This window comes from Bos grunniens, chromosome 3 (genome assembly GCF_055505025.1).
Source record: "Bos grunniens cultivar Pamir isolate PY7600 chromosome 3, Bosgru_T2T1.0, whole genome shotgun sequence".
Taxonomy (NCBI): Eukaryota; Metazoa; Chordata; class Mammalia; order Artiodactyla; family Bovidae; genus Bos; species Bos grunniens.
This window is the reverse complement of record NC_141167.1, coordinates 71612837-71640820: the sequence shown is the minus strand read 5'-3', so window position 1 is coordinate 71640820 and position 27984 is coordinate 71612837. Positions and strand designations below refer to the sequence as shown.

The following is a 27984-nucleotide window of genomic DNA, read 5'->3' as shown; positions in this document are numbered from 1 at the left end:
CCCTTGGGTGGCCCCTGCAAAGCTGTAAGGCTGCCACCACCTGTTTACAAGCATCACCACTTCCCTGGAAACCACATCCCCACTCACCCCATTGACCTCTCCAGAGGTCAGCCCAGGCCACATCACAACCTCATGTACCACCCCTTTGGCCTCTCTGACTGTGGGAACCATGCTATTGCAGTCCCACCACTTCCGTCTGGCTCATGACTGAGATTCAACCACAGTGTAGCAGATCCTACCAGAAGGCTCCATGTCATAGAGCAATGTTTCCCAAACTAGGGCATCCGATGAACTCCAGACAAATCCATGTGCTCCAGTGAGAGGAATACTACACTGAGAGATGCATGCAGGCACTGTTAGATGGCGTGATTATAAACACAAACTCAGATGTGTGCCTGGAAACTATCTCAGCATTCTGTTGTCAGTGTTGTGTGCTCAACCTCTCAGTTATGTCCAACCCTTTGTGACCCCAGGCTCCTCTGTCCGTGGGATTCTCTAGGCAAGAATACTGGAGTGGGTTGCCATGCCCTCCTCCAGGGGATCCTCCCGACCCAGGGATGGAACCTGTGTCTCTTGCGTTTCCTTCATCGGCAGGCAGATTCTTTACCACTTGTGCCACCTTGTCAGGGAGTCACACATGTAACAAAATGTTTATTCGTTTAGATTAGTGTAAAAATGAATGAAAAATTAATAATTCTTACAGAGGATGCTCATGGTTACTCTGGAATACTTTCTTGGACCCTGAGGGGTTTGTAGGCCTCACCTGGAACATATGGCCTTTAGAGTATAGAGAACACATCACCTTTCTGGACCTCAAGATTGCCCATCTCAGCAATGGGTTTATGTTGCCCACCTCTTCCATACCTCTCAAGTGTTGTAAATATCCATTAGGTGAGGTGTGTAGAATACTTTGAACTGGCCTGAAGATGCCGTGTAATTACAAAGGTGAAATATTGTTCTTTTTCTTCATCCTGTCTGCCGGCTGCCATCCAGCCTGCTCACCTCAGTAGCCTTGAACTTTCTCCTCCAGTAAAGACTCAGTTCCTCCTCTCCCTGTAGAAAGGACATAAGGCCATATTTTCAGGAGAAAAGCCACCAGTTTCCACTTAGAGACTGGGTTTTGGTTTTAGGTTTTGCTCTTCAAATTCACTTGTTTACTGCCTATGTGGCCTAATGCTGGAAAGAAAAAATGACAATGAATAATATTTAAACTGCCCTGGTACCCAGTGGGCCAAGAGTTCTGAGCAAATAAAAGGACCTGGAAAGCGGTACACACATGTACACGGGCATGTACACACACACACACCCCTATTCCACTCCCTCGCCAGCTGCGCTAAAGTCTCCCAAGTGTTCCGACGGCCTCTGGCCTGTGTTTACTTTGCGCCTTTCATCTGAGGGGCTCACAGCTCCTTGCTAGGAAGCGGGTATTTATTAATCCTCAGCACCCTCCTGTGAGGCTGCTACCCCAGTGCAGTCCTGGGGGAGGGTCTGTAAGCCCGGCCTTCCCCCAGGCCAGCGTCCTCCTGTCCCCAACACAGTGTTTTGTATGTATAATTGTTGGGGGAGTACTCCCCAGTGACGGGAGAGGATTTAGAACATAAATGTTTGGGGTTTTCAGTGTGTTTAGTCCTTAAGAACTTGTTCTTTTTATAAGAAAATAGGAAGGTACAGAGGTTTCTCATATACCACCTGACCCACTCACAGTAGCCTCCTCATTGTCAACATCATTCACGGATGGCACATTTTTTACCTGCACTGATGTGGTAATCACCCAAAGTCCATAGCTTACCTTACAGTTCACTCTTCGTATTGTACATAAGGGTCTGGACATGTATCCATCATTATAGTTGCATACAGAGTATTTTCATCACCTTAAAAATTCTTCATGGTCTGACTATACTTTGGGAACTTTTTTTTTTAATAGCTGTTTTTATGATAATGAGCTTCTTCATTTGCTTAAAAAGTTCTTAAGAGCTATTCTTCTTGGGAGTTCACCTTCATATGCACCTTTTCTTTTTATAAGATCTCTGTTTGCCTCAGTCTTGGTCCAGATGGGTTTCACAGGTCCAAACTAGCTCCTATATTATCAGACCGGTTTGGATCTTTTACTCTGTATCAGTGGTTTAATTTTGGACTTTGCATGCACACTGTACAGACTCAGTTCCTATGTTCCATGATGCCTCTGCTTCTTTACTTTTTGTGTGTGAATTCAGTGCTCTCAAAGCAAAATCGACATCCAGTATACTTTGTTTAGTCACTAAGTAGTGACTCTCTGTGATGCCCTGTACTGTAGCCAAGCTAACCTGTCCATGGGATCCCAGGCAAGAATACTAGAGTGGGTTGCCGTTTCCTTCCCCAGGGGAACTTCCCGACCCAGAGATTGAACCTGTGTCTCTTGCACTGACAGGCAGATTCTTTATCACTGAGCCACCCAATATACTCTAGTTAACCAAGAGTTCCATTTAAGAAGTTAGATTTTTTTTGGATAATCAACATGAGGATAAATGACCAAAGACCTATGAACTACAGGGGAGAAAAGTCTTTTCTCAAGTTATAATTTATGTTTATGAATGAATTTGAAGTCATATGCTTTTCCCTTATACTAACTCCATTCCAGAACCTTTAGATCCACAGTTTTTTGAAAAAGAATTATATTTTCAAAGAATTACATGGTGGTTTAATTTAACCTTCAGTGATTCAGAGGTACTTCATAGTACAGAATAAGCCTTTAATGAACTTGAGTTTCCTTCTCTCTTCTAGTAGAATGCTGTTTCTAAAGTTTTATAAACTAAGGGGAAACCTACGGCCTTTGTCTAATCTAAATCCCTCCTCCAAATAGGAGGCAAACTGGGCTGAAGCAGGCCCTGAAGCAGGGTCACAGCAGGTGGAGGGAGTGTCTCATTTGAGCTTGAATCCTTGCAGACTTTTTTTTAAAGCTGCCTACAAACTAGAATCTAGTAAAGATTCATTTTCCCAAGCTCTTTTCCCCAAAGCACCTGGTAACATGCCACTTTGGTCTCAATTTTGTATTTTTTTTAATATAAGTATAGTTGACTTACAATGTTGAGTTAGTTTTGGGTGTACAGCAAAGTGATTCAGTTACACACACACACATATGTGTGTGTATATGTGTGTGTGTGTGTGTATATATATATATATATATATATATATACGATTGTTGTTAGGTCACTAAGTTGTGTCCAACTCTTTTTTTTTTTTAATTAATTTTATTTTATTTTTAAACTTTACATAATTGTATTAGTTTTGCCAAATATCAAAATGAATCCACCACAGGTATACATGTGTTCCCCATCCTGAACCCTCCTCCCTCCTCCCTCCCCATACCCTCCCTCTGGGTCGTCCCAGTGCACCAGCCCCAAGCATCCAGTATCATGCATTGAACCTGGACTGGCATCTCATTTCATACATGATATTTTACATGTTTCAATGCCATTCTCCCAAATCTTCCCACCCTCTCCCTCTCCCACTGAGTCCATAAGACTGTTCTATACATCAGTGTCTCTTTTGCTGTCTCGTATACAGTGGTGTGTCCAACTCTTTTGTAACCCCATGGACTGTAGCCTGCCAGACTCTTCTGTCCATGGGATTTCCCAGGCCAGAATACAGGAGTAGATTGTCATGTCCTCCTCTGGGGGATCTTCCTGACCCAGGATCGAATCCACATCTTCTGCCTTGCAGGTGGATTCTTTATCACTGAGCCACTGGGGAAGCTTTTATACACACACACACACACACACACACACACACACACACATATGTAGACACACATACATACATACATACATATTCTTTTTCAGAGTCTTTCCCATATAGATTATTACAAAATATTGAGTGTAATTCCCTGTGTTTTACAGTAGGTCCTTGTTGGTTATCTATTTTAAATATAGTAGTGTGTACATGTTACTCCCAAATTCAATTTTGTATTTCATTTTGCTGCTTTGCAGGTATTTAGATACTAACCCCACTGATAGAGTGTTTGGATGCAGGGCAAGCACTTCTGTCTCTGCAGCTGTTGTTTGCACAAGGTTGATATTTGTTTAGAAATGACCATTGCTACCAACCATGGAGGGGAGAGGCCCCATTTGGCAGGGATTGGTTGGTACTGGGGAATTCTGGAGTTACTGCCCAAAGAGACATCAGACAGGAGGAGACGGAAACCTCTTTATTTCTTTGTGGACATTTTCTGGGGTTCGAGGTTTCAGAGCAGGTGATGCAGCTGAAGGACAGTGGGGGCTCCCTCAGGGCGGGAGAAGGTGGTTGGGAGCCATTGGCTGTAATCCCAGCACGTGACAAGAGTGGCCTGGCCGTGTGACAAGGGCTTGGGAAATGCTGTTCTGACTCCATGGCAACCACTGAGTCGTTTGTCCAAGTTCAGGTCTCTCCAACCAGGTTTTGCTCTCCAGTCCTCTTCACTTTCTGCGCACCCCCACTCTCAGTGCTGCTTTTTATGTCCCCGTGGCTTCATGGCCTCAAAGAGCTCCTCTAGCATCGAGCACGTTGTCTCGAAAGAGGTTTCACCCAGAGCCTGTCCTGCACCACCAGTCCTGCTAATTTTGGCCCCATACTGTAAAGCTGGTCCTGTGAAGTTCTTTTCCCTGCCCATGCTAATTGCTTTCTTTCTCTTTCTCACTTTCCCTGGAGAGGAAACTCTCTCCTGAACCTGATGACACTAGGGAGAAGCCACCTGCCCAAGAGGCTTGCTCTTCTCAGCCCTGTTTCCCAGCTTGGCCTGCCAAACCCCCTGTGGAGCCTTGCCCTGGAGCTCCGGGATTTAGACCTCCTGGATCAGGATCCGGTGTCAGAGCCCTCTTGCCTTTATTCCCCCATGAGGCAAGCGAGGAGAAGGCTCTCAAAACCTAGAGCCTCAGAGGACTGGTCCCTCCACCCCACTTCTCCTGGGCCTGGGGCATTACTCACTCCTGAATAGGGCTGTGTGTGAAGAGATGGGGGTGTTAACACTGTCATCACTTGACCTGAGCTAGAGGAGGAGTGGAAACATGGGATTTTGAACCTGTATGTGGAATCTTTCAGCCCTACACTGTGTTAAAGGCAGAGAAAGTTGCTTTGATTAAGGTGGCACCTGAAATATATAATTTTTGATATCTATTACTTATTTATATAAGACACAGGCTTCCCACTGATGTTTTCATTCCATTTAGGACGTGTTTTTATAGCTGAGCCCCTGATCTTGCACCTCCTTCCTTTCTAGCCTACTCCCTACCAATAAAATAGTTTATCAAAGGACTGTTCAGGCCCCATGGCATTCCCCTGGCATGAAATTAGTGTTGGATTTCTCCCAGAATTTTTTTTTTAATAGATTAGATTGAGATTTACAGAAAAATTGCAAAGATAGTACAGAATTCCCCATACTCCTAGCTTAGTTTCCCCTATTGTTAGCATTTTACATTACATGGAACATTTGTCACACTGAGAAACTGACACTGGTATATTATCATTAACTAAGCTCTACCCTGTATTCAGATTTCACTAGTTTTCCCACAATATTCTTTTCTATTACAGTATCCCGTGCAAACTTCCACATTACAAGTAAGCATCCTTACTCTTTGCCATGTGACAGTTTCTGACTCACTATTTGGATGACCTAGGCAGTTTTGAGGAACACTGGTCAGGTATTTTGTAGAATATCCCATAATTGATGTTTGTTTAGTGCTTTTCTCATGATTAGACTAAGATTATGAGTTCTGGTGAGGACATATTATTTGAAATCTTCTGTAGGGAAAATCCCAGAGATGTTTTCCAAGCAAGCCAGAATTTCCCTCTAACGCTTACTAGCAGGCCAGTTGTGCAGGATGCATGGATTTTGCAGGGCTGGTCCTGGAAACCCTGAGGAGAGCATCTCACAGAGTCTTACATTGTGTGTTTTCAGCTCCTAGGTATTGGGAGGATCAGTTTGAATATATAGATATAGCTATAAATAAAGATATATACACACACAGATTATACATACACATGTGTGTGTGTGTGTGTATACATGTGTGCTAAGTTGCTTCAGTCATGTCTGACTCTGTGAACCTATAGACTGTAGCTTGCCAGGCTACTCTGTCCATGAGGTTCTCCAGGAAAGAATACTGGAGTGGGGTTGCCATGCCCTCCTTCAGGGGATCTTCTTGACCCAGGGATTGAACCTGCATCTCTTACGTCTCCTGCTTTGGCAGGCTGATTCTCTACCACTGGCGCAACTTAGGAAACCCATATATATGCATACAGAATCTATCTTCTCTCCGTCTACACCCACTGAGCCATTCAAAAACATTTAGCAAGTGTCCAAAAGTACACAGCCCTCTGTGAGCAGTGAAGGCACAGGGTAGTAAATAAGGTTCAATCTAGACCCCAAGCACTGCATGCAAGATTACAGACGCAATTCAACAAATATCTCTGTACTCGCACTGTCAGCTCTGTGCCTGAAGTTGATGAAGCAGCAACTGGAAGCATTATGAGGAATAGAAAGGCAAGTTCAAGGTGCTGCTGAGGAATTGATTAGGGGCCATCAGCAAAGGCGTCTCTGTGAGATTGGGGTTTCAGCTTAGGAAGGATGAGCAAGAGGAAGTCAAGGGTTCAGAGGCAGTGGGGGTGCTCCAAGGAGACAGGCTCACCAGGCAGAGAGAACAGACCACATCAAAAACAAGCTAGCATCAAGAGAGACGTCTGGAAGGACTGAAATACAGCCAGTGTGTCTGGAACTTAGGTATATATAGAAAGAAACTGTGGCCTAGAAAAATCGCATGATAATTTAGTCATATGACATGGTTCTACTTCCTTAAAATTAGCTTGTTCTATATTCTTTAACAGAGAAAACTTGATGTTTTAATAATAGGTTTATACTTTATATATTCTGCTAAATTTCTGTACAAACATACTGAAAGCTCAGGTGTTTTATACATGTGATGGTAAAACTAAAAATGTGTATTAGGGAGGATAGAGAAACCTGGAAGGGTATTTTAGTGCCTGCTGATACATCCCCACTTCTCCATTTCAGGACCTTCAAGGCTTTCGTTTCCCCAGATGCTGGGGGTAGTGATTGCTGAGGGCTCACAGCTGAGACCTCCCAGGCCTTGCTTTCCTCTGAAGAGAGCTGCCCCCACCCCAAGACTGTACCTGTCCCAGGGGGCTGCTCACGTCCAATGACTAGTTGGGGCAGGCGTACCAAGTCCTGGCCCCTTGGCCTCAAATGTTATTTATTTATTTATTTTTAGCCGTGCTGGGTCTTCATTGCTGTGTGGGCTTTTCTCTAGTTGTGGCCAGCAGAGGCTACTCTCTGTTTGCGTGCTCAGGCTTCTCACTGCAGTGGCTTCACTTATCGCGGAGCACAGGCTGTAGGGCACACGGTCTTCAATGGTTGCGGCTCCTGGGCCCTAGAGCACAGGCTCAATAGTTGTGGTGCACAGGCTTGGTTGCTCTGCAGCATGTGGGATCTTCACAGACCAGGGATTGAACCCGTGTATTCTGCATTGACAAGTGGATTCTTTACCACCGAGCCCCCAGGGAAGCCCCCTGGCCTCAAATTGAGACAACTCTGAAGGACCGTCCAGTCTCACTGCCCCAGAATAGGCTGAGATGTTACAACTGCATCACAATTCAGCCTTTCCCTCTGCCCACCCCCACTTTTTTTCACAGCCTTGCAGGTATTGTTTCTGAGAGGACTCTCCAATAAATAACTGTTATGCAAATCTCTTTCCTGTGTTAGAAATACAGATATAAGCGGTATTGGTTTCCTAGGGATGCTGTAACAAATGACCATAATCAGGGTTGCTTATAACAGTAGAAGTTCATTCTCTCTCAGTTCTGGAGGCCAGAAGTCCAAAATTTAAGTCAGCAGGGCCATCCTCCTTCCAAAGGCTTTTGGACACAGCCCTTAGGAAATCCACTTGTGACGGGACTGGTGGTGATGTCCCCCCTTATAAATGTCCCCAGTCCAGAGGGCCAGACAGGAGCCTAAGCCACCGGCAGAGGGTGTCCTCACTCAAGGGGCTTCTACTCCTCTCTGGGCATCCCTGTTCCTACTTTGGCTGAGCCCCCCATGCACCGGCCGAGGCCCGGTGGAGTCTGTTTCCAGTGCTTGTTAATCACTTTATTGCCACCCAACCTGTCTGTCCAAAGCCCCTTCCACCCCAGACAGGGGTCAGTCCAGTTCTTCCAGCTCCGCAGGACACAAGTGCCACCAGGCATCCCCAGAGGGAGGTGGCCCAGCGGCTTCGTTTTCACACTGGAATGTGACTTCCCTTTCCAATTAGAGACCACACAGGATGGAAAATGAGAGCAGGGCAGCCCTTCTAGCGTGAAACCACATCAGCCTTTACCAGGAAGAGCCGCTGGGGGCCCTGCCCTCCGGACCCACCTGTTTAAAGCTCCTGGCCTCCTTCACCTGCTATCACTCAGCCTCTTTTTCCTTTGCCCCCAGACAAACTCAAGGTCTTCTCTTGAGACAGGATCAGTTCTCTGGGCATGTCCAGTCCCCAGGCCCAGCTTCCTAGGGCTTGTTGTTCTTGTGGCTTGTGTGGCAGAGAAAGTCAGACATGTCAGGCTCTTGAGACAAAAATAAAAACCAAAGAAACTAACACCAGGTAGGAAGTGGGTACCCATCCTTGACAATACGCACTCCTCTGGGGTACCTCCCAGGAGACCTGGCAGGAAGTCTGGGCCAGAGGGGCCTGGAGGACTCCTGAAGGCAGGAGAGGGACTCAGCCCTCAACACAGGAACAGTGGGCCACGGGCACCCCAGGTGGGAGGGCAGGGCCTCGGGACCACCGCACCTGCCTCCCTTGAGAGCACAGCCATGGTGTGCCATCTGTTCGCCTCCTGCCAAGGCGGCTTGGCCAGAGGGCACTGGCACATGTCTTCCTACTTCCAGTCTCACCGCTAGGTCGATTTTCCCGGCTAATATCTAGCATTCTGTTAGGGACATCGTCTTTCCAGAAGCACCTTACTCCCAGGGCTAGGTCAGAGCTGGGGAAAAATTGTGTTTTTCCAGCCACACCTTGGGGCTGTCCTGGGACTGGGGTCTGGCGGTTCCTTTCTGGCTTCTGGGAGCTTAGAGATCTGCCTGAAGCGTCTAATCACGACTGCCTCTTTGTTCTTCAGGCCTTGACCTGTATTACATCATCTCGACCCCCCACCCCCAGCTCCTTGAATCCCCCATTCTTTTCCCTCTTTCTGGCTTGGAGGGAGGCTTTTACTCTCAGGGACCTAATCCTGTTGCTCGTCTGTGTGACTAATTCCCTCCCCTCCCCCTCGGCTCCCAGAAAAGAGGAAGGGGCCTGTTTGCCCTGATGAGGGGCCTGCGTCCCTTGCTGGCAATCAAAGCACAGACACATTCCTGTGGGTGGTTTCCTGCCCTGAAAACCAGCCCTGCAGGACAAGCATCCTCTGTTCCCTGCGGGCCACCAGCCCCTGGGGCCAGAACTTCTGCAAGAGGGATTTATGATATAGACAGCAGTCCATTGCCCTTCCAAGCCTGCTATGATCTAGCGTTGAAGCAGATTGTATTGTTGCGGGACAATATGACTCCCCGGAGAAGAGACAGTGACCCTGAGAGCCTGATGGTTCTTGGGTGGCCGCTTGCAGCAGAGGGTGTATGAAGGTGACACGGCACAGGATGCAGGCCTTATTATCCTCAAAGCACCCCAGAGACCCTGCGGGTCAGCCTCGCCTGCCTGATTTCTGAAGTTAAAAAGCACATAATTATGGTATTGTTTGACTGCCAAGAATTCTGGGTTAATCTCAGTTTTATTTTGACTGCTACCTAAAATAGCCTGTCCCTGAGGACAGCAGCAAAGGCCAGGAGGCCAAAAACAAAAAGGCAGGCCTGAGATCTAAGCAGGCTCTCATTTAGCATCCCAAACCAGGGTGCAGAGATAGGGGGAGGCTCCCGAGTGCATGGGATCAGGCACTTGGAGCCAAGGTCACCCTTCAGCCCTGTTCCCTTGCAAAGGTCTTTCTTTTGACACTGGCCTAGGGTGGCCCTCTGCCTCAGTGGACCTGGCCTGAGCCTGTGGGAACACCAGTGATGGCCAGGCCCCACCACATTCGATGTCCCCAGACACGTTCGGGATATTCCCTGAGATAGTTTGGAGCTCTGCTCCTGTGATCCGGGGAAATAGGATGAATAATATGAGCTGACTTTACAGACTGCTTGTCCTGTGCCAGACGCTACTGTAGGTGCCCAGGCCTGGGGTACCATGTTCGGTCCTCACCAAGAGTCCTCTTGGTCAGTCCTGTGCTGTCTTCTATCCCGCCCAGAGCCGCACAGCTGGCAGGTGGTGGAGACGGAATTTGAGCCCACAGAACCCTGGCTTCAGGATTGGCCCTCTCCCTTCTTTACCACCTGGCCCTTCCAGAGTTGAGAGGTCACAGCCTTGAAGACTCAGAAAGAACAATTCCCACTGGAATCTGAGCTTCCAGATTGGGAGAGACACCTTCACTTCATTAGTGTAGAAGATCGTGCCTGGTGAGTGGTGTGTCTCCTTCTTAGAGCACACACAGAAACTTCCTTAGTATTCTCCATCATACTCAGTTCAACAAACATTTTCTGAGAGTGCCAGTCTTTTTCCAAGGCCTCTGGGCCACCAGGCAGTGGATCTCTATGGAAAGCTCAATGTCATTAAAGGGAGAATCACAAGGCCATGTGTGCTCCTATGGAGGAATGCTTGCTGTGTGCAGTCAAGGAGGACTTCACAGGGGAGGGGACATTCAGGTTACATCTGAAAGGGTGCTAAGATTCATCTGGGTGGACAAAGTGAAGGTGGATTTTCTAGGCAGAGAGAACATCATGGGCAGTCTATTGCTGTATTCTACCAGACTCAAGAGATTCCTGAGGATTCTGAGCTACCGGTCCTGGGCACTGGTCTCCAGGATCTAAGTAACCATCCGCTTTCCCCTCACGCTGGCTTTCACTGTGCTGACTTCAGAGGGCCTTCCCTACCCTTCCTTCCTGCCCCACCTAAATGCCTCTGAAATGTTTCCTGCCTGAGACATCCCTGAACTTCTAAGGCATCCAGAGATGTCAGTCCAGCCATTTGCAGTGGCTGCTATCTGCACACTGCTACCAGGGGTCCCATGGTCCCAGCCAGCAGTGCCCAGGGAGCTGGCTCAGGCTCTTTGCAGCTGCCCAACACCCTGATGCACCCCCAGTACCTGGAGTAGGTGTGTGGTAAGGCAGATTGCACCTTGAGAGCACAGGGAAAGGCCCAGAGCACTGGGGGTTCCAGCGGGCTTCTTCCTTCTCTTCTCCTCCTAAGCAAGGGGGAGGTAACAGGAAAGCTCGGGGACCAAGCTCCCAGGCCCGGTGTGTATGGTATGGGTGGGAGTGTGTTCCCTTTGCTCCTCAGAATGTCCTCATCTTTTCTACCTTTTGTTGTTTGACTGAAGTGATTCTGAGTTCCTTTCACTGGAAAAGAACAAAGGCAAGTACGAGTCATATTCCTCACCAGCGGAGCGGCAGGAGCGAGGAGCAGCCTGACAGCATTAGTCCTGGCTGGTTCTCCACCAGGCACCGTGGCTGGAGAGTGGACTAGCTGCGCGAAGGCAGTGCCATCCAGGGAGGGCAGGGATGGTGGAAAGGGGCTCATTATGACTAACAGAGACACTCCTCTTATCCCATCACTCAGAAGTTCCGAAGGTTTTAGGAGTTCTGTGCCAGGAACTGGGGACAATTACCAAATACCTGTTTCCTCTTGTGTCACAATATCACAGGAGATCTTTTCCCAGGGGACAAGGGTTCATGGGTCAAGAAGGGATGTGGCTTTTATATATAGACTATCACATCGCAGCACCTGGCACTTAATAGGCCTGCAATACCAATAATAGCTGTTATCATTATTACATATTCAGGGAGTGAGTGAGTGATCTGAAGAGCGGAGTACGTGGCAGAGGACACTGGTGGATGATGGAGAAGCAGTGAGGTAGGCAGTCTGTAAGGAGCTCCCAGTGATCTCACCTCCTGGTATTCACATCCTTGGCTAGCCCTTGCCTACAGCATTTCACAGTTGATCTCTGCTGACCGGTAGAATACAGCTGCGGTGTGAGCAAAGTTCTGGAGGGGCCCACATGGTGCAGAATGGAGACCTCTAGCCAACAGCCAGTCAGGAACCATTAGAATTTTGTCATCCGCCATATGAGTAAGCTCGGAAACAGATCCTCTTCATGTGACTGAATTTGGGGTGGTTTGTTATACAGCAGAAGCTAATCAATAAAGCATTTAAGGGAACTGTCCAAAGCTACAGGTAAGCTCTGAAGTAAGCAAAAGGGCACTGACAGTAGCCTGGCCTTATTCATACGGTGGCAGCACAGTTTTAAGAGTAAAAGAGTAGACACCGTAAGGTCTCCTGAGGCCCAGGCCAAGACCTCCCATAACCTTGCAACCTCTGCATTCTATCCCCCAAAAGACCAGTCCAGATAAACGGGGTGAAGAAGTAGATTCCATCTCTTGATGGAAAGAACTGCTCAGGACTGTAGCCACTTCTGTGTTCTCTCCAGCCCATCTGCAGTCTCCTGGTTCAGGCACCTGCATCTCCCTGCCTCAGTGCATTCTGTGATCACAAAGAGCAGGTTCAGCTCTTGTATGAAGCAGACCAGAAGGGCTGCCGAGTTAGTCCCCTCAGGCCAGCCAATGAGAAAGGCAGCTGATGAATAAATTCCCCAGCTTCCAAGCTCTTGGTCAGATAATGTATCTACACAGTCTTTTGGAGGAACCTGGGGAAATTGAACCAAGTTTTCCCACAGTGGTCACCAGCCCATAAATTGGTGTTCCTCCCTTCCCTGTCTCTCACATCCGCACTGCCTTACTCTGCTCTGTGGATCACCTTCTTTGAGGGATCTTGTACAACTTGCACCCAAATCCTATCTATGGGTCTGTTTCTAGGGAAATCTGCAAAGAAGTTGATCACCCCAATCTCATTGGCCAGGCTAATGAGTTGGAATTTATTCTGTAATTGATTGGGTTTCTGGGAGTTTTAAACTGGATAAATCTGTATTCTAGAAACAAAATTAGTGGCAGTGAAGGAACTAACACCCTGTCTACTGACTTCCAGTTGACTTCTTAAGTCAACTCTACACTGTTTTAGGCTTTGGATGTGAGATTACACAGATCTTTTTTCCAAAAAAAGTTCATTGATTTTTTAATAGGTAATAAATACACATGGTAAAAATGTAGAAAAGCACGTAAGGTCGGATCTATTTTTATAAACATTTTCACTGTAAAAGAGCTGCTAAATAGCCATTGTTTCCAGAATGTTTTATGCCACAATAGAGCTTGATTCCTTGGGCAGCTGCTCCTGGCCTGCTTCTTGCTCTTCCTGCCCCTGCCGCTTGACTAGGGCTCTTGCAGCATCCACTCACTGCAGGCCTCTCTGCTGGAGGTGAAACACTTGACCTCCGGCTACAGAAAAGTTTTGACACTCTTGGCCCTGGGAAACTTGGTGGTGTTGGCAGATGTCATCTTTGCTCCCTGTCACTACAAATAATTGCAAGTTGACTGAAGGCTACTCAAATGCATTAAGGTTTGTGCCTTGTTCTGACACAAATCTAAAACACGCAGAGTGAAGGCCAAGCCTGAAGCTTTTATCTGTCAGCTGGGGAGAGGAAGAGATAATGATGCCTAACACCTCAGGTCTTTCCATTTCTCCTGGAGAGGTGCCATCTGCTCTCAGATTAATTGCCCTGGATCAATCAGACCATCTGCATTTATTTAAATCAAATCCATAAATAGTTTCTGGGTGTCTGCTATGGGCCAGCCCTGAGGTATTCAGGTAATTGTGAGCCACCAGCTTAGTCAACTCAAGGAGGCAGACTGGTGAGGTGGCAAGTCTGGCAGCTTTTGGAACCAGGCAGGTCTACTGAGAATTCCATCTCTCCCACTGGCCAGTTGAGAGATGTTGGGCAGCTTAGTCTATTTCCCCAGGTCCTTCGTTTCCTTAACTTTAAAATGGCCCCACTTTTTGCATAGGGGTAGGTGAAAATCCCAAAGACCATGCTTTGTTTCCCTCATTTTTTTTTTTTTTCTTGAGGAACTTACAAACTAGCCAGAGAAAGAAGATATGCAAGTGGAAAGTAAACATCTCTAAGAGATCAACAGTTCAAAATAAGATAAAACAAAGAGAAGAAGGTGAAAAAAAAGAAAAAAAAAATACAGAGAGGAGTGCTGAATTACCAAAGTATTAAGTCTGCTGGGGCTACAATAACAAAGTTCCTCAGACTGTGTGGCTTAAACAGCAGAAAAAAGTATTTTCCTCACAGTTCTGGAGGCTGAAAGTTCAAGATCAAGATGTCAGCAGGGTTGACTTCTCCTGAGGTCTGTCTCCTTGGTTTGTAGGTGGCCAGCTTCTCTCTGTGTCTTCATATGGACTGCACTGCAGGCAGATTCTTTACCATCTGAGTCACCAGCGAAGCCCTCTCTGTATATATCTGGGTCCTAATCTCCTCTTCTTAGAAAAACACCAGCTATATTAGAGGGGCATCCAGCCATATGACTTATTTTACCTTAATTACTTCTTTAAAGGCCCTATCTCCAAATACAGTCACATTCTGAAGTGTTGGAGGTTAGGACTTCAACATCTAAATTTTGAGGTGACCCCATTCTGCCCATAACAGGCAACATATAGTATTTGTTTAGAAGTTGAGCAAGGGAGCATAGCAGAGGGAGAACAAGAAGGCACTTCTGGTTTGTAAATTCATTCAGTCTTAACTCAGCATGGAATTGTAATGCCAGGCACATAATTGTTGTTTTGCTTAGTCGTTTCTTTTGCAGTCCCATGGACTGTAGCTCACCAGGCTCCTCTGTCCCATGGGATTTCCCAGGTAAGAATACTGGAGTGGATTGCCATTTCCTCCCTCAGGGAATCTTACCGACCCAGCGATTGAACTTGCATCTCCTGCATTGCAAAACAAACTCAGTGAATCTTATCCTCTGTTGCAGGGTAAAGTGGATTCTTTACCACTAAGCCACCAGGGAAGCCCCTGACACATAGTGCTGCAATAAACATTTGTTGAACAAGAGTCCAAATAAACGAATCAGTACCCATACAGGTTTTGTTACTGGACTTTATGAAAGACATCCAGAGAAGAGTATATATAGATGACAAACAGGCAGAATGGGTGACTTTCATATTCAAAAAAAGGATTCTTTCAAGAATACATTTTGATCTGTAAAGGCACAAGTTAAAAAAAGTGTGACAGAAGCTTATGAAACTATGAAAGTCATGGATGAAAGTATTATAATCTTTAAATCTTCACCAAATATTGTGGTGTTATGGGTAGACAGAGGACAACCTTTGAACTCGAAGAGGTTTCAGAACATATGCCCAGAAAGAGAGAGAGACAGAGAGAGAGAGTGGATAAAAAAGGAAAGAAAGACGATCCTGTTGCTCTTAAACAATTTCTTATCCTTTGAGACTCTAGAGACTGAAAACGTAACTAAGGAAAGGAGGGATTCAGTGAGTTCGTGGCAGGCTGATCTCAGTGCAAGTTACTTCAGATTCCTTTGCGATTTTGTCTCCCATGCTAGAGACAGACTGCTGGCTGTGTAGATCATGGATCTAGCCAAATGCCTCATTTCTATGGTTTAATGTTCCTTCAAGGAACTTTTAACCAGCGCCCACCATGCTCCATCTGGTATTCTAGGGAGTGAGGACACTGCAGTCAATGTGACCATGTGCTAGCCCTCAAGGACCCCAACTCCAGAGAGAAGTGTGAAAAGATAAACTGCAGTTTACTGAGGTAACTTCTCTAATAACAATACAATTTAAGTGCTTTATAACCTCAAAATTCTTGTGGCAATAACTAAATGGACAGTCTGTGCATTAAAGAGACTGGACAATATTTGATCAATAAATGAACAGATTAAAAAAAATACCTGATAAAAGATACTAAAAGCATGGACTTAATAACACCATATTCTTTGGGTTACTAGCAAGAAACTTAACCTATTTACGTTTGAAATTAAAAAGTTGAATCTATAAAAGTTATTTTTCTTTCTCATTTTTTAAACTCTGCCTTCTCTACCTGCACTTTAGAACTTGCTATGAACTCAGACAATATTTGTGGGTGGTAGATAAAAAGCTGGGTGAATAAATGGGTTAGAGAATGACTGTTTTGCTTCCAGAACTGAGCAGATTTTTCCAATAGAAATTTGTTCATCTTTAAAGTCTCATTATAGTGTTAGTCACTCAGTCGTGTCTGACTCTTTGCGACTCCATGGACTGTAGCCCACCAGCATCCTCTGTCCATGAAATTCTCCAGGCAATAATACTGGAGTGGGTTGCCATGCCCTTCTAAACCATTTTGGAAGTCTCTTTGGGTAGAAGGCCTGGAAGCTGTCTTGATTAAAAAAAAAATAGCACTTCAGTTTCTGTATCCTTTTTAAAATCTGCATTCAAGTCTATAGATTGGGAGGCTCTGTAGAATTGCAAACAGCAGGCCAAAAATTAGATTGACTCAGTGTTGAGTTCCCTAGCACACACTGACGGACACTTCACGGCAGTAATTTCTCACTCTTTCTCTACACTGGGATGAGTTCGTTTCAGTCGGAGTGTTGCAGAGGAAGTCTGTCTCACTGAAGAGCCTCAAAATAATTCCTAGGCCCAAGCATTCTTGCTGACCTGAAACAGGAATCTGGACATCATTAAATGAGTTTTCCTTATGTGAATTTAGTCTTAGTTCAATATTCAAGAGAAAATAGCCCTGTGGCTTCATCAGAAGTCTTCTCTCCCCATCCTTTCCCCACCTTGACTCCCCATCCTCCCTTCACCAAGATGAGACCCTAGAGTTGGCGTATACAGTCATTAGCCACCCGTGACTATTTTAAGTTAACTTGATTACAGTTAAATAAGATTCAAAATGCAATTTCTCAGTTATACTAGGTACATATCAAAAATTCTGAAAAGCCACGTGTCTAATGGCTACCATAATAGACCATGTGGAGAACATCTCCATCACTGTAGAAAGTTCTGTCGAACTGCGCTGCCCTAGGGAAAAGGAGGATGAAGAGTTGAGGAGAAAGGTGGTAAATCTTTTTGTGTGGCTATTTTCTTTTTTAAAAAATTAGTTTATTATTGGTGGTGTTGTTTGTGCTGGTTCTTCATTGCTGTGAGCAGGCTTTTTCTAGTTGTGGAGAGCAGAGGCTACTCTCTAGCTGCAGTGTGCGGGCTTCTCATTGCGGTGGCTTCTCTTGTTGCAAAGCACAGGCTCTAGACTGCAGGCGCAGTGGTTATGGCATACAGGCTTAGTTGCTCCACAGCATGTGGAATCTTCCCGGACCAGGGATTGAAACTGTGTACCCTGCATTGGTAGGCAGATTCTTATCCACTGTACCACCAGGGAAATCCAGGAAGGTGGGAATTTTTCACAAAACACTGATAACGCACAGACCAGCCACACAGGAGAAGAAACGTTCTAGTGGGACACTGCCACAGAATGCACAACTAGGCAACAAGAGGATGGAGCGTATAAGGTTGGGGAGAGGCTAAAAGCTTTGGGATCAGAACTCAGGTTTCAGCCTGGGCCTACCACCCATCACATGAGAACTGTTTGAGCCTCAGTCTCTTCATCAAGGAAATAGTAGTAATAGTTCTTATGCCATAGGGTTGGTGTAAGAAATCCTGAGGCAGTTAGAAAAAGTACATAGCATATGGCCTGACAGATGGAAAAAGCTCAAAAAAAAAAATAGGTTGGGGGTTAGAGGAGGCATAGGGGGGATGAAGGAGATGTAAAAAAGGAAAGGGAAGGATGTAGAGATAAGGCAGCCAACCTGGGAAGAAGAAATGTCTAGAAGATTACAAAGTAGACCTAAGCAGCAAGCACATGGCTGGAGGGCAAACAAGAAGGCAGCTTGAGCCTCCAGACACCTGAGAGGCACAGAGGAAGATCCTCTGGGTCTCAGGATTAGAGAACTGAGCCAGGCAGTGGCAAAAATCGCCTCTGACTGGTGGTCTTCCTGCCCATCTGTAGCAGCAGGAATTGCACTGCTACTTGGAGTTTAGCTGTGCTCATGCTGATGCCACTAATTATGGGCAAGAGATACAGAGATGTAGCTTTCCTGGGACAGGGTGGGTGAGCCAGGGCTGGGGCTGGCAAGGCCAGATGTCAAGGTGATGCAGGGCATTAGGGTAAAGGGAGGGGGATGACGTTTATTCCGGGCCTGCCACCAGGTTCAGCACTCGTGTGTCCAATTGCACTTGAACCCTATGGCAATTCTGAAATGTTGTTGTTGTTATTTAGTGGTTAAGCCGTATCTGACTCTTTTGTGACCCCTGTACCCCGCCAGTCTCTTCTGTCCATGGGATTCTCCCAGCAAGAATACTGGAGTGGGTTGGCAGTTCCTGCTCCAGGGGATCTTCCTGACCCAGGGATTGCACTGGCGTCTCCTGCTTGGCAAGCAGATTCTTTACCAATGAGCCACCTGGGGAAGCCCCCAAAAGAAAATGGAGTTCAGTTTGGTAAAGGGAAACTTGCCTGGGGTCACACAGTGGGTGCCAGGTTCTGGTGTACCATGGAAGAGTGTCTACAAAAATGGCAGCGTTTTCTGCTTCCCATCATCCAAGCCCCTTTGCAGTGTGACTTTTCGTCTCTTCCCTTAAAAGGTTGTGTGTTTCTCCATTTTTGGATCTGCCCTGGGCTTGCGACTTTCCTTGACCAATAGAAAGTGGTGGGAGTGACACCATACCTTTTCCAGATCTTTCAAGAGGCCTTGTGTTCTTGAAACCCTAGAGCTACCATGCAAACACACCCACCTAGCCTGCTGAATAATAAGAAACACAGGCCCATTCACTTTCATTGTCCCAGCCAATGGCCTGTCACCTGCCAGACACTAGAGGTGGGAGGCTATTTCAGGTCCATCATGCCCAGCTAACCCAGCTAACAGCTGATGCCAGACGCATGAACAAGTGCAAGTGGATCAGCAGAGCCTGGTCCAGGTCAGCAGAACTCTGATGACCCATAGACACTTTAGAAATAATAAATGAACACTTTAAAAAGCCACTAAGTTTTCAGGTAGTTTGTTTTATAGCAAAGGCTGATTGATACATGAGCAAAATAGATACATATTCTCAAAAAGCTTATGGTCCGATGGACTATAAACTTTAATCACAAAACCCTACAAATACATATCAAGGGAAAGGAAGTGATCATTTAGCTAGCCCCCACAAAGAACCCCAGTGACTCCCACCTCCTGGTTTTTAGACTATGCGTGGTCTCCTCCCATACTGTGCCAGGGTTGGTCTGCTCGATCAATAGCATATGGCAGAAAACATGCTGTGTCCCTTCTAAGATTAGGCTACAAAAGACTATAGCTACTGTTCTGGGTCCCTTCTCTCTTTCTGATCATTAATTTTTGGGAAAAGTAGGCTTTCACATGCTAAAGGCACTCAGGCAGCCCATGGAGAGGCCAAGCAGCAAGGAACTCAGGTCACCAACAGCTTGAGAGGCACTGAGGTCTCCCAAGTGCCAAGTAAAAAAGCTGGGGAGGCACCCTCCAGCTCCAGAGATGGGGGCCCATGCTGACCCCTTGGATGGAGCCTCTTGAGAGACCCTGACCTGGAACCATCTAGCTAAGCTGCTCCCAGACTCCTGACACGTAGAGATTGTGAGATAAAAAGTGTTTGCTGTTTTAAGCCAGTAGGTTTGGGGGTAATTTGTTACACAGCCACAGATGACTAACAAAACGAGTTAACTAGACAAAGCAGGGGGAGGAGGTGGAATGTTCCAAGCAGAGGGAATAGTGAGACCGAAGGTCCTAAGGCAGGAGGGTATATAGCACATTTGAGAAACTGAAGGAGTGCTAGGAGTTCAAAGAGCAAACGTATGAGAGTGGAAGATCAGTGGAGACCAGAGCTGTCAGGGTGGCCTTGGGCATCTTACTAAGAAGTTTCCTTTAGGAACAACAAGAAACTGGATGATTAGGTGACCATTCTCTGGGGGACCGAGGAAGTCGAGGTTCTTAGACAAATGAGATAAAGAGAATAGCAATACAGCTGTGAGGAGTCCTGTCCTCATTTGGCCTTCATTATGAATTGTAACCATTAGAGTTGGGGAAAACCCCTGAGAAGCCAAGTTAGCCATCCTTAGGAGGGGCTGCACCTTGTCTCCTTGTGATGCTCATCCAGGTACCCTGGGGGTCAGTGATGTGGTGGGGCCAATGGTGGGCAGCAGAGGAGGATGGGAGAAAAGAAAGAGTGTGAAAAAGAAAAGGGGCAGGAAGGAGGAGGAGCCAGAGAGGAAAAGGGAAATGGCTGAAGAGAGGGAAGGGCAGTGTCAGGAGAGGGGCAAGGATGGAGAAGAAAAGAGGGAGGAGACGCCACAGAGAAGCCTAGTCGTTCAGTCGTGTCTGGCTCTGCAACCCCATGGACTGTAGCCCACCAGGCTCCTCTGTCCATGGAATTCTCCAGCCAAGAATACTGGAGTGGGTAGCCATTCCCTTCTCCAGGGAATCTTCCTGATCCACGGATTAAACCCAGCTCTCTCACATTTTGGGCACATTCTTTACCATCTGAGCCACCAGAGAAGCCTAGGGAGTCTGCAAAATGATTGCATAAAGAGAGTTAGAAGCATAAAAGGGGAGTATGGTACCCCACTCCAGTATTCTTGCCTGGGAAATCCCATGGACGGAGGAGCCTGGTGGGCTGCAATCCATGGGATCGCTAAGTCGACTGAGCGACTTCACTTTCACTTTTCACTTTCATGCATTGGAGAAGGAAATGGCAACCCACTCCAGTGTTCTTGCCTGGAGAATCCCAGGGACGGGGGAGCCTGGTGGGCTGCCGTCTATGGGGTCGCACAGAGTCAGACACGACTGAAGCGACTTAGCAGCAACTTAGCAGCAGGAGGCTCTTAGAGACACTGGTGTTCAGAAACCTGAAAAACTCAGGCATGAGACTGTATGTGTTAAGGATTCAAGGAGTGGAATGGTCACTTCAATGGAAGATAAGCAGAGGAGAGTAGAGGGAGGTGAGTGGAATCAGGGGCAGCAGCTAATGCCGAGCTGGAACACAGTCAGGGTTCAGGGATTTGAACTCATGGCCATCACTGGGGGTCGCACTTTGGGGGAATGCTGTCAGCTGTAGCAGCCATCCGCTAGGGAAGAGTGATGATTTACAGCCTAGGGGCGGAGGCAGAGCTCGGTGGACTCTCGAGATTCTGCACCGAGTTTTCCAATCAGCCCTGCCAGGATAAGGTCCCTCCAAATGAGTGATTTGGGGTTTTAGTTCTCCCCACTCAGAAGTCCCCTTCAAAGGGCAAAGGAAGAAGTGACAAAAACCAGAGCCATGAGGAGAAAGCTGCTCCAGGCACAGCATGGCTGTGCCTGCCTGGCTTCCCGGATGGTCCCTGCAGTAGGCACAATGACATGCAAGGAAAGGGGCCATCTCTTGGCCAGCCTCTCTTGACTTTCAACCTCTAACTCTTCTACACCCTGTCCCACCAGCAGTGGATCTGTACTGTTTTGAAAATACTGAAGCTCCTGGAATCTTATTTCATTCCCTTGTGGATTTGGTTCAGCCAGCCTAACCTTTTTTTTCATCAGTGAAAAGAAATCTAAAGATATACGTGTTCCCTAAAACAGCTTTGCAGAAGGAAAGCAAAGAAAATATAGCACTGAGCAGATCTATTTATTTTGTGACTTAATTCTGGAAAGGTAACATCTTTTTTCTTATTTTAAAAAGTATGTATTTGAAATAGAGATGTGAAAGAATTATATGCTGTTCCATCAAGGAAATAAATTCTACCAAGATAATGGTAGAGGAGCAAAACTCCAGTCCTTACAAAGAAGGGTTAGTTGACCAGATAATTTTTTTCCACTAATCTAAAATTGTAAATGATACATAGAATTTTTTAAAAAATACAACTGTTTTTCCATCGAAGTTGTCTTCTTTTCCCTCTTTCCATCTCTAGTCCAGGAAGTTCTCCCCTCCCTCCTCCTTGCTGTTCTGGGGGGAATTGGGAGGACCCCACAGAGGGAGTGGGCTCTGGGCTCTGGGAGCCTCTGCAAACACCGGCACAGACACAGCCGCGCTCCACTGAAGCGCAAGGGACCCGTTTTAAGACAAAGTGTGTGTCACAGCACTGGTGCCGGCTCAAAACCACTTTCCGGTTAGGCAGATTCATTGGTCTCTGTTTCCCTTGAGTGTGCTTTGAACAGACCACAGACTGGGAGGATCAGAAAGAAGGGGAAAGAGAGGCGGCTGTAAATCAGCGTGGCCTCTCCAACTCTCCGGGTCAGAAAGCAGGTCCTGCTGAAAGGACAAGGAAAACAGCCTCACCTTGGGGAAGGCCTGGTGTTACCTCATGTGCCTCCCAGTTGGGGGCCCTCAGGAAGCCTGTGACAGCCCTCATCCCTTCCTTCTCCCTGGCTTTGAACCAGCTGCTCTTGGAAGGAAAAAGCTCTGACTTCATGCGGGCTCCCCAGCCTCCCTTTTCTCTAAACACAAGGAGGACTTTTTCTCAGGTGATTGTCTCTCTCCTCCTAGTGATTCTTTTCCTTTCCTTCTCCAAATGTGCAATCAGTTCTCCTGACCCCTGTTTTAATAAGCTTAAAAGCTGATCCTCCACAAACATCAACAGAGAGCATCTATTTGGGTGTTGTAATCACTGCCAGCTCTCACTGAAAAATAGAACAGCCTGCCAGTCTCTCCTGCCTGTGCTCTGGGCACAGCCCTGGGAGGAGCCAGTACAGTCCCAGGACCCCATGTTTTCTTGGAAAGAAGTAATTCCAGCTAGTTCAGGTGTTTAAAGGATTACTGCAATGATCTTTCTCATGTGGGTTTCAACATGGTCTGTGAATAAAGTAAGTTACCCAAGGGACTTTATGGTGGTGACATTGCACAGATAGAAGAGGGAACTGAAACAAGTTTCTTTTATAAAAAAGATAAACTTTTTATTTTGTATTGGGGTATAGTCAATTAACAGGCTTCCCAGATGGCTGGTGGTAAAGAACCCTCCTGCCAATGCAGGAGATGTAAGAGACTCAAGTTCGATCCCTGAGTCAGGAAGATTTCCTGGAGGAGGGCATGGCGATGCACTCCAGTATTCTTGCCTGGAGAATCCCGTGAACAGAGGAGCCTGGAGGGTAACAGTCCAAGGGTTACAAAGAGTCAGACACAACTGAAGTGACTTAGCAGGCACACATAGTTGATTAAAAATGTTGTGATAATTTCAGGTGAATAGCAAAGGGACTCATCGATACATACACGTGTATCCATTCTCTCCTAAATGCCCCTTCCATCCAGGCTGCCACATAACAATGAGTAGAGTTCCATGTGCCATAGTGTAAGTCCTTGTTGGTTATCCATTTTAAATATAGCAGGGGTACATGTCCGTTCCAAACTCCCTAACTATCCCTCCCCTTGCCCCATCCTTCCTCCTGGCAACCATAAGTTCATTCTCTAAGTCTGTGTGAGTCTTGAAACAGGTTTCTGTCTGTCAGAAGTTTCATTTAGCCAGCATGATTTCAGAAACTAGCATTTTGCTTTTTTCACAGTTCTTTACACCTCCTGAGAGTAATCAGATGCTAGGTAAGAAAATTTATGAGCTAGAAATGTGGAAATGAAAGACATCATGACAGCTTGCCCAGGACCCAGTGTTGGTTGGGCTCGGGCAGGGAACGTGTGAAACTGCAAGTGTTCCTGGGGGACTGGATACAGCCAGGTCTTGGAAGTGACGTTAAGATGGTCTTTGGAGTCATCCTGCTGCCTGTCCTTTGACACACAGAGGGTTCACTTTCGCATTAGTCCCATCCGTCAGAGCCCAAATCCAGCTTGTCTGGGGATTTTCATTGTTTTGAAAGCCCCTGGAGCAGGATGAGAAGTGGCTTGGGGACAGAGCCGAGAAGGCAGCTCATTGCTGAAGGTCACGGTTCAGGGAGTAGTTCTTATTCTTTTCTCCATGCAAGTTCTACACAAGTGAGCAGTAAAAAGAGATGCTTATCTGCTTCCTTTATTTTAGCAGGCCCCGAAGTTCCGTTTCCTTCTTGAAACCTCTGACTCAATGGCTGGAGGAATGCTCCCCCACCCCACCCCACCCCATCCTGTCTACTCATGCAGTTCTCCCTTCTCGAGCCACCTTGCAAAGCATGCTTGATTCACTGTGTCTACATACTGCAATTTCCTTCTTTGTTTATGTTATTTATGTGAGTTGGTCACCTGTTGCGTAGGTAAGATTTAAATCTGGCTGTGTTGGTACGGTCAGTTTTTATTATTGCTATTCCCAGAAGGAAAATAGTATTTATAGACATGGATAAGTGTGAGATGTTATTATTTTTTCCTTTTTGATGGTAACACTTTGCTAATCATTAAAGCATGTGGTGGTGGTCATGTCTCAGCCTCAACTTTGAATGATCTGGGCTAGGGAACTATCAGAATCAGTACCATGATCATCATTTTAAAGCATGATCACTTATTCTGGATTATGTACATCTACTATGTTTGAATAAGTGTTGTTGTAACTACTGAATAGTTTGTTTTCGAATTACTTTTATTACTAAAATAACACACAGAACACTCATATTTTAAGACAGAAAAGCACCCTTTTAGTATATGTATATTCACTATATTTTTCACTATATATAGATTTATTTTCTTCTCAATAATAATGGTATACTGCGGTTTTTTTAGTGTCTGTCATTTCACTTAGTAATAGATCATGAATATAGTTCACAGTTCTTTTATAATAGAGATTTAGAATACTGTGTGGTATTCCATTATATTGACTTTATATAATCAATCCCCTGTTATTGAAATTTACTTTTTAAACACCTATTTAAGTACTTACTATGTGTCAGTCACAGCCTATCCCCATTTTACAGATGAAGAACCTGAGATTAAGTAATTTGTCCCAAAGTAAGTGGTGGAGCCAGTTTCAAACTCGGTTTAGCTGCTAATCACATTTTACTGGCCTCCCTCTACCTCTACTGAAAGGTCAAGACCTTCTTTACCTGGCAGAAAGGCTCAATCTATATAAAGTGGTACTGGAAAAAAAAAAAAAAAAGGAACTGCTGTCCTGTGAGTCACTGTTACTTAGAATGATATCAGCTGTTGAGACCACATGCAAAGAGGCATTGGGGTGGCATGAGCCGTGCGAGCCCAGCAGCCTGGAGAGGTGCCCTCAGGAGAGACCGCAGACCCGGGTCCCCCCAGCTTGCTACCTGCGGCAGTCATCCTCCGGCAGAACAAAGCAAGCGGCCTGGCCTCGCCTGCGCCATGTGACCGTCCCCGCACCAGACCGAGAAGGCTAAGGAGCAGCTGCTCCTGACCAAACCCAGCCAGGGAGAAGGGCACAGGCAAGGTAGGAAGGAGCCCAGTGGCTGCCACTCTGCCCCAGAGCACTGGCAGCGCTGAGCCAGCAGAACTGTGGCCTGGGCTACGGGGAGGTGTCAGTCCAGCCTAGGAAGCAGCCTCTGGGGCAGCGTCTGGAGTGTAGGAGAATCTCCTGACTCACCCACAGAGGCTCCGGGGCGGTTGTTTCCTGGGTGATTCTGGATCCTTAGTCATCATCACCTTGAGACTGGGCTTTGGGCTTTGGCCACATTTTCTCCTATCCTCTCCTTGCCAGTGATGATCATCTGATGTCATAGCCAGCAAGGATAGTTGTTCTGTTTTACTTCTTTAATTCTACTTGTTTCATTCTACAACAGCACTGTGAGATAGAACAATATTTAGCAATAATGAAGAACTGATGCTTTTGAACTGTGGTGTTGGAGAAGACTCTTAAGAGTCCCTTGGACTGCAAGGAGATCCAACCAGTCCAATCTAAAGGAGACCAGTCCTGGGTGTTCTTTGGAAGGAATGATGCTAAAGCTGAAACTCCAGTACTTTGGCCACCTCATACGAAGAGTTGACTCATTGGAAAAGACTCTGATGCTGGGAGGGATTGGGGGCAGGAGAAGGGGACGACAGAGGATGAGATGGCTGGATGGCGTCACTGACTTGATGGATGTGAGTTTGAGTGAACTCCAGGAGTTGGTGTTGGACAGGGAGGACTGGCGTGCTGCAATTTATGGGGTCGCAAAGAGTCAGACATAACTGAGTAACTGAACTGATCTTCATTTTAGGGATAAAGAAGGGGAGCTGCTGAGAACTTAGCCAAACTGACACAGGAGAAAGGGTCTTAGGTATGGGGAATCACAGGGCTGTGACCTAGACCTCAACTGTGCCCCAAATGGGCCACCACATTCTGGACCTCAGAAGGCAACTGTGGCTGGAAGGGAAATACAAGTTGACCCCTCATGCTCCCCTTAATCCCATCTCTTCTGAGAAGAGAAAGAGGAAGCAATAGGGGGGTTTTCCCTGATAGTCCAATGGTTAAGACTTCACCTTCTAATGCAGGGGGTGTGGGTTCTATCCCTGGTTGAGGATCTAAGATCCACATGCCGTGGGGAGCCAAAAAATCAAAACATAAAACAGAAGCAATATTGTAACAAATACAGTAAAGACTTTATAAGGTCATCTGTCACACACGAACCCCACACCTTGAGTTCCCACCCAAGGCAAGACTCCACCTTCTTCTCCTATCTGTAGCAGCAACCCTGGTGGAGCCAGGACCAACTTCCCTGTTTAGGAAGATGGTTGGCTTAATTGACAACAATCTAAAGAATACAGGAAAGAATCTTTAAGTGGAATTAGGGAAGACTTGCAAAAACTGGCTCTCCTACTGCTAAATGATTATTGGGGTGTGTCTAATGTGTTCTGGGTTTTTTGAAATGAAGCATTATTTTTTATGACCAAGTCCTTGAAGATAAACACCCTCCCAAAAAAATAAGTGCAGTGTTCACTAGGCTTTAAAAGATACAAAGAATTGCTGCCATCCTAGTTGGAGACACAGTGACGGTATCTCTGGATTGATGCAGTAAACCCCTCTGCAGTCTATTCTCTTTGCTATGAGCAGACCAAGTGCTCAAAGAAGCAATAAATCAAGTCACTGTCCTGCCTAAGAACTTGTGATGACTTCCCATGACCCCCAGGTAGGGTCCCAACCCCTCTCAGGGAGTTCCTAACCAGCCCAAGTCTCTGTGGAGAGGCTGAGCGCCCCACGGCCATGCTGCCCAGTGCAAATCCCAGCCCCAGCCCCTCAGAAGTTGTGTGACTTTTGCTAATGTGTCTACTTCTCTGTGTCTGTGTTATCATCTGTGAAAGGAGGCTAATAGAACCAACCTCATGGATGCCTGGCACATACTCAGTGGCCACCAGCTGTTTGTATTATTACTTTTGACCTCACTATTCTCCATTCTTCCCACCCTCCAGCCCATTACACTCCGTCCCACCCACCTCCTTTCTGTTCCTTGAATTTGCCAAACTCACTCCAACGTTTGGACCTTTGCCTGGAACTCTCTGCCCACTGCTCCACCCCCACCCAGGTCTGTGGGCTATTAGTTCTCATTTGGGGGTTTCAACTCAAGGTACCTCCTCAGAGAGGGCTTCCCTGACCACCCAGACGAAATCAGCCCAGTCACTCAAGTTTATCGCTGTCCTGTGGGCATTCCTGGAGAAGGCAATGGCACACCACTGCACTACTCTTGCCTGCAAAATCCCATGAATGGAGGAGCCTGGAAGGCTGCAGTCCATGGGGTCGCTGAGGGTTGGACATGACTGAGCGACTTCACTTTCACTTTTCACGTTCATGCATTGGAAAATGAAATGGCAACCCACTCCAGTGTTCTTGCCTGGAGAATCCCAGGGACGGGGGAGCCTGGTGGGCTGCCGTCTATGGGGTTGCACAGAGTTGGACGTGACTGAAGTGACTTAGCAGCAGTGGGCATAACTGCAATGATGGAAATGTTCTGTATCTGTACCACTAGCTGCTATCCTCATGTGGCTCTCCAGGACTTGAAATGTGGCTAGTGTGAACTGGAGAACTGAATATTTAATTTAATTTCATTCTAATCAGTTTGGACTTAAATGTAAATAACCACATGTAATTAATGGCTGCCATACTGGACAGTATAGTGCTGGCCTTACCTAACTTCATGAC

At 46.5% G+C, this 27984-nt stretch overlaps 1 protein-coding gene across 5 annotated transcripts in view; it reads left to right on the top strand.

Moving 5' to 3' along the window:
- The window catches only part of BCAR3 (BCAR3 adaptor protein, NSP family member), a 259712-nt gene that overhangs the window by 81219 nt on the left and 150509 nt on the right, over positions 1-27984 (top strand). Inside the window, exon 1 of one of the 5 annotated variants that reach the window (XM_086391288.1) lies at positions 25077-25302. The exons of the other annotated variants lie outside the window; for them this stretch is intronic. The gene's annotated coding sequence lies outside the window, so the exon portion shown is untranslated. Of the gene's footprint in view, positions 1-25076; positions 25303-27984 lie in introns of those variants that run through there. 5 annotated transcript variants of the gene reach the window in all.